This window comes from Octopus bimaculoides, chromosome 10, assembly GCF_046866305.1.
Source record: "Octopus bimaculoides isolate indiv1 chromosome 10, ASM4686630v1, whole genome shotgun sequence".
In the NCBI taxonomy this organism is placed as follows: Eukaryota; Metazoa; Mollusca; class Cephalopoda; order Octopoda; family Octopodidae; genus Octopus; species Octopus bimaculoides.
This window is the reverse complement of record NC_142937.1, coordinates 16,184,449-16,199,765: the sequence shown is the minus strand read 5'-3', so window position 1 is coordinate 16,199,765 and position 15,317 is coordinate 16,184,449. Positions and strand designations below refer to the sequence as shown.

At 35.6% G+C, this 15,317-nt stretch overlaps 1 long non-coding RNA gene across 1 annotated transcript; it reads left to right on the top strand.

Moving 5' to 3' along the window:
- The first annotated feature begins 5,665 nt into the window (after positions 1-5,665).
- Positions 5,666-14,585, top strand: LOC149133447 (uncharacterized). Its single transcript, XR_016243348.1, has 2 exons — positions 5,666-7,242; positions 14,255-14,585. It is a non-coding gene; the product is annotated as an uncharacterized LOC149133447 (long non-coding RNA).
- The last annotated feature ends 732 nt before the right edge of the window (positions 14,586-15,317 follow it).

The window sequence follows — 15,317 nt, the reverse complement described above, 5'->3', positions numbered from 1 at the left end:
TCAGGATTTTTCCACATTTCAAAACAATAGGAAGGGAGGAGAGCCATTAAAAAAAAAATTCATCCTGTTTTTTGTTCTTTTATATTAAATGTTCCTCCTACCATCGTACCTCTAGAAGAGCAACCACCACTAAAATGCTTTTTTTGTTTTTGTTTTTGCGATTTTTCACTATTTTATCGAAACACTTGTAATTCGCATTAAACCCTTTGCCTATTATTTTCCGCTACTTTTTGTATTTCACATTCTAAAAGACTAATTTGCCTGTCCAAATCATTTTCATTAGTTTATCCTAAATATGTGTTTATTTTTCTTTTAGTTAACCCTTGTTTCATACGCCCTGAATAACATTTTTTTTTTTCGGTCCAGATGGAGAATATGTGAACGGAACCTTTCCCCTCTTAATTTTTTTTTTACGGAATCCCACGTTTTAGTCTATGGAGATACCGAATCTGAAAAAAAATTTTCAAAAATCTCTAATTCAAAATTTCGATTTCTTCAACCCCCACCCCCACCCCATTTCTTCATTTTTTTTTTCACATTAACCGTTCTGTGAATGTAACCCAGCTGTTGTAAATTCCTATAGCTGGCCCATCTGTCAGTATGTACTATAGTACCCGGTAACACATTTTCATTATAACGGGCTTCAAGTGTTTCTGCGCTTCTATCAGGTACACGTTGAAGGAACCCTTTTTTTCAGTGGTGTCATAGCACCCGACAACCCACGTTTGATGGCCTATTCTCCGTACGTGGCTCTTCCTTTTAAAGAGCAAGCTCTCATCTTTTTCCACCTCATGACCTGGACCCCCGAGCGGAACTTTGTCTCGAAGCATCTTCCCCGAACACACTTCTCGACAAAACTCATACCACTGGATCGCAGTTTTATTATCTACTCCGGGGTACTACTAAAGCAGCGCGGACCCGAACGCGCAGTCGCCGCAGTAGATATAGGTGCCTCGAACACGAAATGAAAGACGATATGAAATATTTTCTGCAATGACAACTTTGACTTTTCCATAAAGGTCTCCATCCTTATGGAAATGTTTTTTCCTACAATTTCCACACCGCCACACAAATCCATCCAGCGATCTGGCCGACTTCTTGAAAGTCATATCGTGTGTGCAAACACACGTTTTACAGGTGGCAATAATGCCGTTGGCTTTCAAAAATTCGATTATTCTTTCTGGAGCAAGCTGCTTCAATACTTCTTCAAGTGGCAAACACATTTTCAGTTTCACGAACACGATCCTTTGATCTGGTTAACTGATTCCTTGTCGCTGGTCAAATGATTCTCTTTTAGGGTTGTTATCAAAAAGGAACAATTTGACCGTTGGAATCATGGTCAAATGATTGCCTTCGACACAAGATTCCTTTTGTTTTGCGAAATCTTGAAAACGTGATTTTTTTTTTTGCATATTCGGAATCTCCGTCATCGAAAACCTAAAAATCCGCTGAGAAAAAAAAAATTCTGAAAGCTCGGGTTTTTTTCTTAGTGGGGATGACTGTCGTCCAGCTCCACCAACATGGGAATGTGTATCATAAATGATAGAGGTACATCGGGGAAATATGTCCTGTGTACCATATATGATACAGGTACATCAGGGAAATATGTCCTGTGTACCATATATGATGTATGGACACCAAGGAAATATGTCCACAGAAATATTACATATTATATACAATCCGCATTCTGAAGCACTTTGAAATCTGTATTAAAAAAAAAATTCTTGCTCCACATCCCTCCATCATATCTTTCCCAATATATATATATGTCATCTGAAAGAAGCACACTCAAAGAAGGCCTATATATTTATATATATATATATTGTTTTTTCATTGTTTTTCGTCTTTTTTTCATACTTTTGCTATTCAATAGTTTTTTCATATATATATATGACATAAAAGCTTCAGAGAAAAACAACAATATACTATCACTTACCTGACTTACTTGGACATAATTCCCGTCAGATTCAATTTTACCATTTTTTTCCCATCTCCCACCCAAGACAAACCCAAATAGAAATAAACTCTTATTTTCATACAGAGCGGGGGAAAACAAAGATATTTTTTTGTTTCATTATACTTTCCAACTAATATATGTATTCTTTTCTACGTTTTAAACGACTGAAATTATTGTTTTCTCGATAATTTCTGACAAAATTCTAATTTTGTTTTTCACACATTCAAGTCATGGTAAATCTTCGTGTTGAATTGTGGAAGAAACAATGAAGAGGTGAAGAAGGAGGGGGCGAGTAATTTTTTTTTAATTAATTTTTTTTTTTTTTTTCAAAATGTGGAATACTATAAAATGAAAATTAACGAAAAAGAAATATTATTTTAGCGGTGGTTGTTGTTCCAAAGGCACTATGAGAGTGGGGGGACGTTTAAAAAAAAAACATGGATTTAAGATTTTTTTTAATGGCTTCTCCCCTCCCTCGCTACTGTCGGAAAAGATTCATTTTAATTGTAAACTCAAGATGAAAAGGGTTAAGCTAGGAATTGTTTCAGGGACAGTGGCACGGGAATTAATTTTGCAAAAGCAGGTCCGAAATTTTTTTAAAAAAGGTCGATTTTTTTCAATCTTAATATCAAAAACACAAGTATAATAATTCTTATTATTACATATGGAAAAGTAATGCTTGAAATCAGTCCAAAATTTTTTCTACGCTCGCTCTATTTGGCGACGAAGTTTTCTATGGAAGATATCTAAAGTGTTTTCATTGCACAAGTTTTTATGTACGTGTATTACAGCCTTGTTAAAAACAATCTTAAGGCCCTTAGTGTGCATATTTAAGACTGGGAACAGATGACGGGAAAAAGTGATTTACGAGGGGTTGTAAAGCATTTGAAACATAAAGAATTGAACACTCCATCTTGAAAGGAGCACTTCGTAAACGAGACTCAACCTTCTGTCTGAAAATATTTGTAACCTCAGCAGTTGGGTCTATCTGCTCAAAACCGGACTTGCCAATCATATGAAAGTTCATGACAGCATTTACAAATTATTGACAGCCACTTTTTTTTTTATGTACTAAATGATTGTTAAATAAATTATTACGTGAGATGGGTCTAATAGTTGATCGGCGTACTTCCGAAATCGCGATTGTTATCAAAGATGTAAGAAAGTAACACCCAATTCCTTGCTCTATTCCTTCTCCATGAGGTAGTGATAGCTAAAAATTGTCCGATCATAGATTACATCCGTCTCACGAGTGTAAAAGTGTTAGTAAATAGAAATAATTCGTTGTTGACATTAGGAAAGTAACCGATATATCATAATGTAATGATCATTATATACCAATATGTTTATTTGTCACTAGAAATTACCCTTCTGTCAAATTTTGGAAATTTTTGGTTTAAGTCAAGCACCTTCTCTATCCCCGCCCCAGGTAAATAGGAATATTTACCATTACTATCAACTTTCCGTTGTAAAGAGTTCCTCAACGCAGTATAAATGTGCAACTGAAAGTACTGAGCCATGAACAGAGGAAGGATCTTAAGAACACAGTAATTTTGTACCCGATCACAGCTGTGTTTCGATTCTTCCAATGCAGCATGTTCTGATTCCGAAATTTGGCAGAATCGCATGTCTCCTGAAACACTACATAAAAAAATGTTGGCCGTCAAACCATAAAGATCCGTAGTTTAAACTCCTCACAGTAAATATTAATCTTTTCCTCTCGATTTTTTTTTTATTTTTGAAAATTCCTTACACCAGTGTAGTCTTCCATACTAATTCTAAAATTATATTAATGTTTTGGAATACAAAATTCATGATTAACAATTTAAAAGCTGAAGTAGAGTGAAGGTTCTGACTATATAGTTCGACAAGTAATTCAGAGATGTAGAGAATTTCGCCAGTAAAAAAAAAAAAAAAATTATCTTCTACGTAGAACGATAAGATGGTAGCAAACTGGAATTAAATCGTCGCTGGTAACCATAAATCACGTAGTGCGGTCACCAGTTTTAACAGTCTAAGTGGAAGTTGAGAGATAAAGCTGGTTTGAGAAAGGCTGCGTGTATAGATAAAGGAAGAACGAGGAAACCAGGATTAAGTGCGACGATTTATTCAACATTAACATGGTAAAGCTGGGTACTATTCAAGAAGAGTGGTCCCGGTGCGCGCACCCGCACATCCGCGCTAGCTAGTCGTGACTAGTCGATCCTACAACGACTATCTAGCGTGAATGCGCAAAGCATGTATGAGGGTTTTTTTAAAACAAAGTAAATAATTTTTTTTGTTGAATCTTCCCCATCTTACTCTTAAAACGTCGTTTTACGTTCTTCCAGGGAGTATTTTGGTGTCACATCTATTTCAGTAATCCCATTGTACGCACTCCAACAATCATAATATATAGTCGTCTCTGGTTTGATAATTTTTTTAATAAGTGGTAGAAGAGTTTCAGAAGAACGGTCAGGTACAAAGAGTAAAAACCTATTTTTATCCTCTCTATCCCATCCTCCGTTGTATTTGCGCTTGCACATCATAGATTCATCTATTTCTACGATGTGCCCAAGTCCACCAATTTGGTAGGGGTTACGCAAAAGATAATTACTTGTAATGTCCCTCATGTACTGATACCATTGAACAACAGTAGATTTTGAAAGACCGACTGTTTAATGGACTCTTTACCAAAAACAGGTAGTGTATAATTTATTTACTTTGTGTAAAAAAAAATTATTTACTTTGTTGAGAAAAAAAACCCTCATACATGTTTTGCACATAACGCGCACTCGCGCTAGGTAGTCGTAGGATCGACTAGTCACGACTCGCTAGCGCGGATGCGCAAGTGTGAGAGTGCGCGCACCGGGACCACTCTTGAATAGTACCCAAAGCTGTTGAGATACATCTTGAAGGAACAGTCAGAATATACACACAATCGTTTAACATGCATATGGTACATGATGATGTATGCTGGATAGAATAGGAAAAACAAATACGAGACATGACTTATGGTGGAGGACAGGAACAAACGTACACGTCGAAGAATACCTGAGACAATAAATGTACTCTCTCCTTAGGTACGAACTCCATCGTGCTAACCCACATCACGGGAATTCATACGATTATTCAAAAGCCAAAAGAAAAATAATTGGTGCATGATTTAAGGCCTATTTAGCTGTTATCTTTAACACATCTCATGACCACCTTATACCTCGTATTTTAAGCATTTAATAAGCGGAAAATGACCACGTGGCTAGACAGGACAGCAATAGGCGGGTAAGCAGCTTGGTAACAGCTTGGCTTGTTACTATGGAAACAGGCACCTACGTCTGTGGCTTTTGACTGGCTTAAATTACCCCAAATTTGCAAACTTTAAAAGCGAAAATGAATTTCCTGTCAATAACTACCATACAAAACTATATCAATACATCACATATGAAACAAAACTGAAGAAATTGAAAAATGACAGCGAAACAGAAAAGATCCTTTCCTTCTCCCCTTATGTCAACAACATCCAATCATTATTCTAATTTATTTTCTCCCTTCATCAATTCGATTCTTCTAATACAGTGATGTTCTGACTTCAAAATTTGAAATCTAAACTATTGATGACGTCATAAAGCAAAATGGTTTGATTATCATGGTGATTAGATGGTTGTAGTCAACATATTACAAAGACAGTAGAGGAGATGACAAGAATATTAGAACAGCAAATTGGTTAGTTCGATAATTGAGTTCAAATCTATAATTTTTTACCCACCCACCTCACCCGGCCCTTAGAACAGATTTTTCGGGTTTTTTTGTTTTTTTTTGCACTACACACAAACGATGGGAGAAGCATAAAAAAAAAACAATTTGAAATTCATGGGGAAAAAAGCATAAATATGAGGCTGCCTAAATGCTGGTCGTTTCAGTCGTCACACAGAGCTAAACCTAATCATTTAAGCCGGCCCTGACTCGGATTAATATTCCCTCAGTTCTGGAACCATCATGGTTATCCAGAACTGATGGAAAGAGACCAGATTGTCTTACCCCTCTGTCCCTAGGTAGGTGCCACAGTCAGTGACTCCTTTGCTCCCTCCCACATCTTGGATGCTGCAGTAAATAGGAGGGTCGCAGCTTCCGTAGCCGAACGGAAAAGAATCCTGAAGTATTGGAACCTGACAGTGAACTATCTCTTCCAACCTGAGGCGTTTGAGACGTTCGGAGGGACTGGGCCACTAACCGCGAAGTTCTGGTCAACGTTAGCAGCTCGCCTCACCGAGGTGTCAGGTGATGCCCGTGAAGGCGCTTGGCTTTCCCAACGCCTCAGCAACCAGTTGAAGTGCTTGGTGCGGCATCTTTTTTTTTTTTTTTAAGACAAATGTATTCAACAGAAATGATACAGTAATGAGTTGGAGATTCAGAATAAGTTTTACTTGGTTATATTTTATTTTCAGTATCATTAAGTAAAGATGTATCAGTGATAAAAAAAAATTTTAATTCCCCACAAATGGTTTCAATGCAATTTTAGCAAAAAGATTTGGATGAATTAGAATATAGTTCTCCTGTAATTTTCTTTCCTGCAAATAAATGTTTACGTTAATTTAAGAATTTGTCAGCAAAATCTTATAAAATGACAATGTTCTAAAAGATGTACATGTTCATATGTTATATATGAAAATAAAGAAAGTTTCCAATATGGTTTCATTATTGTTTTTAAATTTCATTCTGCTTGCGTTTAATTTTCTTTAAAAAAAGTGGAAGAATTGTAATCGTGATCACTGTCGTGAGGGTAAGCTTGGTGCAAAAACAAATTTGAAAAAATCCGCCCTGAAGGCCCCTGGAAAGGAGGGAAAAAATCATAGATTTTGAAAAAGTTTTTCATACCCCTCCCCCCATCATTTGAAATGCAAGATGTAAAAACATTTGAAAAATTCCCCGTCAAAACGGAGAAAATCCAACTTATGCGGGCGACCTATTCCAGACCTCCATCTAACTTGACCATTTACTCGGTTTAAATAGGTACTACTAAAGCAGCGCGGACTCGAAGGCGCAGTCGCGCGTCCGCGCTAGCTAGTCGTGAGTGGTCGATCCTAACCCTAACCCTAAACACGTATTCATTTGCACACGCGGGTTAGGGTTAGGGATAGGGTTAGGGTTAGGATCGACCACTCAAGACTAGCTAGCGCGGACGCGCGACTGCGCGTTCGGGTCCGCGCTGCTTTAGTAGTACCGTTTAAATATATCTTTAATAACATTAAAATAGCATCACTCGATGTAACACTAACTTCGGGAGACTTTCGAAAAAGATATCTTACGTAAGTTGAAATTTTCACTTTTGTCGGTATTTGCTCTCTCTCTCTCTTTTATTTTACACTTCAAAACAATAAAGGAAAAACTTCAAAGAAATAAGTTTTAATCTATGCTGTTTATATGACAACAGCCATCACTACTTTCGTTATTTGTTGTTTCACCCAAATTTCGTTATTTTATTGCATTGCACATTCTGAAACACTTGAAACCCAGCCAAACAAGCAAAAAAAAAAAAAAAAATCATTTAAAATCTGCAAGATACGACGAAGGGTGCAGATACAATTTTTTAAAAAGAAAATGCGAATTATAAGTATTTCAGAATGTGGAATACAATAAAATGATGAAATCTGGACATGATGAAAAATAACGAAAATAATGATGGTTGGTGATATGAAAAAAAAAACATATCTTAAAACATTTTTTCAGGGTTTTGAGATGTAGAATACAAAAATCCAATTTATATAGGGCAGATGTATGTATGTGTGTATGTATGTATGCATGTGTTGGCATACTTACACAAGTGTGTCCCCCCACGACTTTGTTTCCTCATAACTTTCAGAAAGATTTTTTTAATGAAATTTCCTACAAACATACTACAGAAGGTGTAAACCAGAATCTACACTATCTGAAGCGTATTCATAGAAAATTTCGTATAAAAATATCAGTTTTTCTGGAAGTTATGAGGAAACAATTCGGGTGGGGGTGAACAAAATGGTTTAGGTATGCCTTTTTTTTTAATTTTTGTTATTGTCTAGAGATTTTACTTATGGCGCTTTGAATACATTTTCTCAGTATCCAGGATGTGATGTATGAATCTAGATGTTTGTAATGCAGCCCTCACTAACCCTAATGTCCCGAGACAGACAGACACAGAGATGTTGTGGCAAGATAAAACCTGGTAAAATTAGCTTCCCTCTTCTTATAACCTTTTGTAAACCAGACAACATGTAAACAGAGATACGGGAGAGAAGAATGTCTTGGAGAAAAAAAAAAGACTAACAGACAAAAAAAAAAAGGGAGAGAAAAAAAAACTTTAAGTGAAGTTTTGAGTTTTCTTCGAGGCAATAGACAATTATTCTTGTTGTTGTTCTTGCTATTGTTGATGTGTTTCCCTTTGTTCACAGAAAACTGGATAAACATTATCTCTTTTTCCCCTAACCCTCTTCTGTCGTTTGCGTCTGGTGGATATAGAGATATAATGGGAGACTGGTTCAGAGTGGTATAGTATAACAAATGGCAAAATACCAGATTAAATGTTTGACAGTATTTAGTTTCGTCTATCTACTATCCTGATTTCGGATATTTGCCGTTTCGTTCAATGCCCGATTTGTTTTTTCAAATTTTTAAAATTTGCTTGGTAATTTACGAAAATCGCAATTTTTTTCCCTTTCCAAATTTTGGTACAAGGCTACCAGTTTTTTGGGAGTGGGTTAGTCGATTATATCAACCCCAATACCTGACTGATACTTTATTTTATCGACCCCCAGAAGTATAAAAGGGAAAGTCAGCCTCTAAAGAATTTGCGCTCAGAGGAAATGTCACTACTTTGACATACGAATTAATTTTATCAAAAATTTTAGCCAATCGGAAGCCACCATTATCAAAAAACCGGATGTCATAATTTTCATTCGTTTTGTTTCCCTTTTTTTGATATCTTGGAACAATTTGATGAAAGAAAATGTTGTGCATTTCAAACCTACTTTAAATACGAAAGAAATGTAGGCGGAGGTAAAGGACATGGACCACACTCCTTTTCGTTTTTTTTTTTTTATCTACAGAAACCTACTTTTTCGACTGTAGAGATTCCGAATCTACAAAAAAATCGGCATTTCAAAATTTTAATTCCCCCCCCCCCCCCCCACATATACACACCATGTTGAGTTTTCTGTTTAGATATCTTTATGTCTGCTATTTTAGTAGGAGGAAAGGGGTGTTTATTATTTTTCGTTTTGAAAAATTGAAATTTTACAAAATTTTTTTTTTTTTTTCAGAATCATAATCTCCATATTTTTCTACGTATTTTTTGCCAAAAAAAATTTCTTAAAAAAGTGAAAAATTGGGGGTGGGGGGTGGAATGAAATTTTGAAATGCCGATTTTTTTTTGCAGATTCGGAATCTTCGCAGTCGGAAAAGTAGGTTTCTGTAGAAAACAAAAGCAAAAAAAAATTTTTTTTTTTAAACCGAAAGTGGATGCAGTCCATGTCCTTTACCTCCGCCGAAATATAATAAATAAATAAAATTATGTAGTTGTATATTTTCATATTTATAAATAATCTTTAAAGTATATGTTGCCTTTCTAGTACGTTAAAAAAATAGATGAATTATAAAATTACAAATTTAGATGTCAAGTAAATTCATTCATTTCTTCCTTATGTTATTTAAATTAATACGAAAAATATTTTTATAGCACTTATTTGTGTCATATATATGTGGGAGGGGTCTAACTATGAAGGTGCGTGTTATGTTGCACTTAAAATTGTCAAAGCGGTGAGCAAAATGCCTGGTGACATTTCTTCTGGCACTTTACGTTTCTGGGTTCCAACTATCAAATCCGTTTGCAAGACTTTAGTTAGTTCAGAGCTATAGTAGAAGACATTTGCCCAAGGTGCCACGGAGTAGGACTGAACCCAAGACTACCTGGTTGAGAAGGAAGTTTCTTAACCACACACCCACAAAGGATTAAAATATATAGGGGATGAAAAAAAAAAAAACGAATGACTTTATCTGACAACCCAATATATGTTAATACCGTGTTATCAAACAAATTGACCAGCTTTTATTTATTTTGAGTCGTTTATTACATATATATACGACTTACTACGATAGCACAATTTGTATAATGGTAAATGGTATTACAAGTGTGTGATCAAAACATCCTGTTTTATTTAAGCTATTAAATAAAACAATGAAACAAAAAAAAAATTTAATCAGTCATTTATCGAAATTTTCAAATGGCATCTTTTGTAATGGGGTGAAGTTTTCTTTTCTTATACTCCTGAAATCGAGCGAATCATGTTCACACTTAACGTTTTATTTGGATGTCATAAAAACTATTTCTTTACTGAAAGGATCGGACTATAGAAGTTCCACCCATTTACTTAGTAACTATGTGTACCATCAGCAGCAGCATCCCGTCATCATCATCATCATCATCATTGGATTACTTTGTGAAACGGTGACAGTCAAGGTGTAGAAATTGATGGGTCAGCTGGTACATTGGTGGGCGACCTGTAGAGCCAAGGAGGAGACTTATTATCTGATAGGACCTTCCCTTGAAAGGAAAAAACAAAACTCTAGCTCTTTTAAACATGTAGGGGATACCCCCAACATCACCTGAGGCCCAAAAGCAGTTATGTTCTGCTTTACTAAATTTTTCTTGTGGGGGGGGGGGGGCTCATGACGGTGATGGCGGTAGCATTTGTGGTAGCCATTGTTAGTGGTAGGGTGGGGTGGCAGTAAAGGCGTCAGTGGTAGTAGTTGTTGGTAATGGTGGTGGTGGTGGTGGTGATGATGGTAGTGGTTGTGAAGACGGTGAGAGTGATGGCAGTGGTAGGAGTAGTTGTCGGTAATGAGGGTGGTAATAATAGTAGTGATGGTGGTGGTGATGATAGTGGTGACAGCGGTAGGAGTGAGTGGAAGTAGGCGTAGTAGTAGTAGTAATCAGAGCAGTGGTGGAGGTTCCGTTGGTAGAACTGAAAGATAGATTAACACTTCATATTTCTATTTTGGCCCCCAAGCCCACAGGAGGTCACAAACACATGTTAATTGTTGTTCTTGTTTAAGTTCTGATTGACTAATGGTTATATATAACCAACAGAGATATATACATACAATTGTTATTATAACCAATGGTTTGGGCTGTGTGGTAAGAAGTTTGCTTTCCCAACCACATGGTTCCAGATTCAGCCCTACTACATAACACCTTGGGCAACTGTCTTCTACTAGAGCTTCGAGCTGACCAATGTCTTGTGAGTGTGTACTTGGTCATAGAGGTTTGCTTGAATCAAGGATCCTATATTTGTGATAAGTAAGGTCCTATGCTTCTGATGACAAAAGATGCCTGAATCTTTATTGCTGCCTTCACAGTGTCCCATTTTCTCTAGGTTGGTGTAATTTTGCATGTTAATTGTGAAAATCACATTTGTTTGTTGTTTTTTTTTTCTGCAAATCTATTATAAAAACGTTACAAACCTTTGAAGTTTGAAGTTTCTAACCAATCAGAAGCCTCTACTGTCAGCATAGCAGAAGTCTCACTTCCATAGCAGCATCACTTGTCATCATTTTTCTGTCTTAAACTAGGCTTCAATAGTAAAATGACTTTGATTATAGAGGTTTAGAGGATTAAACCTCATGTTTCTAATAAGATACCATGTTTGTGATGATAATAGTTATTGAGATCATTGTTGTTTCATTTGCAGGTCTCATTTTTTCCCCAAATTAACTTTGCCAATATAGTTTTGCATACTACTTATGAAAATCACATTAATTTCTGATTAAAATTACCAATAAAAATGTTTAAAGTTAGAAATTTTACACAACCAAAAGCTTTCATTATCGACATACAGGAAGTCATACTGGTCATCTATTTCCAATGCGGCAGCATTCATTTGCCATCAGTTTCCTGTTTTAAGCCAGGTGTTTGAATCAATGTAAGTCGTAGGGTTAGGGTTTAGAGCTAGGACACGATAAACAAATCAGTAAAGATCCATTTATTGTCACAAGGATAAAGGACTGACTACTACCATAAGCAGTATTGTCTGCATTTGTTGTTTCAAGTAAGGTCTTGGAGAAGGGGCCATAGAGAGGAAACAAAGAGTTTAAGACAAAGAAATGGTGACCAGTGACTTGCAATGGTATCTAATTCTAGAGAGGTAATGTAATAACAATAAAAATCTAAACTTTTATTTCTATTTTAATGATGAGTAAACTAGAATAAACGGTAAATATGTGTTTACATTATTCTTTTTAAACAGAGTGTTTATAATGAATATACAAAGCTAACATGAAAGGAAGTAGTTGTGTGAGAACCCACTGGGAATACATGGCTGGTTTAGTAACTCTCTATCATTCTGTTACCTACCCTAATTGTAACTCTCTAGTGTGAGAAATAAAACAGGATTTCCTGCCCTAAAATATATCACAGGCAACATTGTGATTGTACAGGCTCGTTTTAAAGCAATATTTGCGGAAACATGGAAGTTTGAAGTAAGTGATGGAACCACACGGCCTGGGAGTGGGTTTTAGATAAATAAACTTAAGAACAGCATGAAAAACATCTTTCTTTCTTTCTCTCTCTGTATATGTATACATATATATATATATATATATATATATATATATAATATAGACATTACACGCACACACATATATTTGCATATTTGGGGGCGTATGTATATATATTTGAATGTATGCGTTTTGTAAAATAGTCTTGTGTCAAAAAGTGATGTAACTTAACAATTTGATAAATAGTAACCGAGGAAATAAGCATCATGCTGAAATTAAAAGTCTGGATCAATGTGATAAATTAAAATTCCTTTTGATGGTGCTCCAGCATGGTTGTCTTCTGGGTTTCTTTTCTCACATGGAGGATTTACATCCTTCTTGTTATAATGTGACAGTGTGTGATATGAAAGAACTTTGGTTGCTATTTCTAGTAGGATGAGCGACTGGGTAGAACAGCACTTCTCAAAGTGTACAGTACTCCCCTTTGGGGGACAGTGGATATTTTTATACTACCACCAGTACTACTATCACTACAACTACTGGTCCCTTTCCAGGACCTACTATGTAATGGGGACGCAAAAAAAACCAACACCGATGGTCAAGAGGTAGTGAAACAAACTCAAAGACAAACACGCACACACACACACACACAAGGGGCTTCCACATAGTTTTGCATCTACCAAATTCACTCACAAGGCACTGGTCTGCCCTAAGCAACAGTAGAAGACATTTGTCCGAGGTGCAGTGCAGTGAAACTGAACCTGAAACAATGTGATTGCAAAGCAAACTTCTTAACTACAGAGCCATGCCTGTATCTAACTAAAACTAAAAGTTCCCAACAGAAAGGTTGACTGCATAGGGCCTATTGAAGTAACTCCACAAAAACTCAATGGCCCTGACTACCATGTGCAAGCACCCTCTCCCATTGGCTACATTCTCAGCCAACAGAAGTATGCTCCTACACACCACCCCTTTTACTAGTTTCACTCAGAAAAGAGGAAAGTGTGGGCAGAAAGGGGTGTGCTGCCCTACCTTCTTGTTTTGGTGCTATGTCCAGAATGTAGGACAGGCGATCATGTCCTGCCACAATTCTCTATTCTTTGATTTCCGTAATAGTTCCACTTCCCGATATTTATGTATATATGCATGTATACACCTTCATACACATGCCGCACAGAACAAACATGCACACATATACAAACAAAAATAAACACACAAACACCAACACATGCACAACCAAACACACACACAAACATTCATACACACAACCAAACATGCACACACAAACACACAGACGCTACACAAGCCAACACACACACACATACACACACTCACATAGATATATGAACATAATATACACAGCCTGAGGAAAAACAGAATAAACTTAACAAGAGGAGGAAATGATCTGATAAGAAAAGAGAAAAAAAAAAACAGGAAATATTCTCAGTAAAGGAAGAAAAAAATTAGGAAAATACTTCAAGAAGGAAATCATAGATTTACATTTTATCTACAATAAATAACCACAGCTTTGTCAAAAATATTCTCACAATGAAATCATTCACCTATCATTTCCTTATTTAAAATATTTATATTATATATTGGTTGTCAGATAAATTCATTTGATTTGGTGATAGTGGTGGGGCATTTATTTTAATCATTTCCAAAGTTATTTGAATTAATACAAAAAATATTTTTATGCTCGTGTTTTATGGGGTTTTTTTTTGTAGCTCTGTTCTTTCTCTACAACTTTTGTTTATTGTTTTTGAAATTTGAATTAATTTTACCTCTTTTCAGATATACGATGATGAAGTACCAAGTAGAAAAGAATGGGCATTTTTGACACCTGGTTGTTTGCTTGAAATCAAGGTTCCAGAGCTGTCAAAGCCACTTGAGATATTTGTGCTGTGTATGGAGAAGGCACTGTTACTGAAAGACTATACTTGGTGTTCTGGCCAACATGTTTAGTTGAAAGAAGGTTGATTGAACTAACTCACTATGAGGATCCAAGCCAATCCATTAACTAATGGAACGTTGGAAAGAAGTCATGAAGAATGAAGGAAAATCGACAGATTTTTAAAAAGTTGTTGATGAAAAATAAAGAATAAAATAAACGGGGATATAAAAATTGAATAAATTTATCTGACTATCCAAAAAAATAGTTAACATTATTTTAACATCTTTTGAAACTCTTTCTACCATTCTTCTTAATCACATAATCTTTACCTTATTTCTTTTCTTTATTTTGACAATTCTCTTTCTGTTTCCTTTATTTTATTCTTTAAATTCTACCATGTTTCTCCAGTATTTCTTTCAACTGCTGTTTATTTGTTACCTTCAATCATTTTTTCCCACTATTACTTTGTACCTTTTTTTACCAGTATTAGTCTGCCATTTCTTCTACATTTCTCTGTCATTTTTCTTAGTGTTTACCATTTGTATATACATCCATACAGACATATGTGTGTGTAGAGGTGGGTGGGTGTATATATACCTGTACACATATGTAATTAGGTGTGCGTGTGTGTTTGTGAATGTGTGTGTGTATGTATCCTATCTATATATGTATGTATGTGTGTATATATATATATATATATATATATATTGTGCGTGTGTGTTGGTGAATGTGTGTGTGTATCTATCCTATCTATCTATATATGTATGTATGTGTATATATATATATATATATATATATATATATATATATATATATATATAGGGAGAATCCACAAAAAAACAACAGACGAAGACAGGTGGTGTAGAAAACAAACAGATGTATTAGTATAACGCTTGGGAATTGAAAAAATCTTTAACGTTTCGAGCCTACGCTCTTACACAGAAAAGAACACAGAAAGAAACA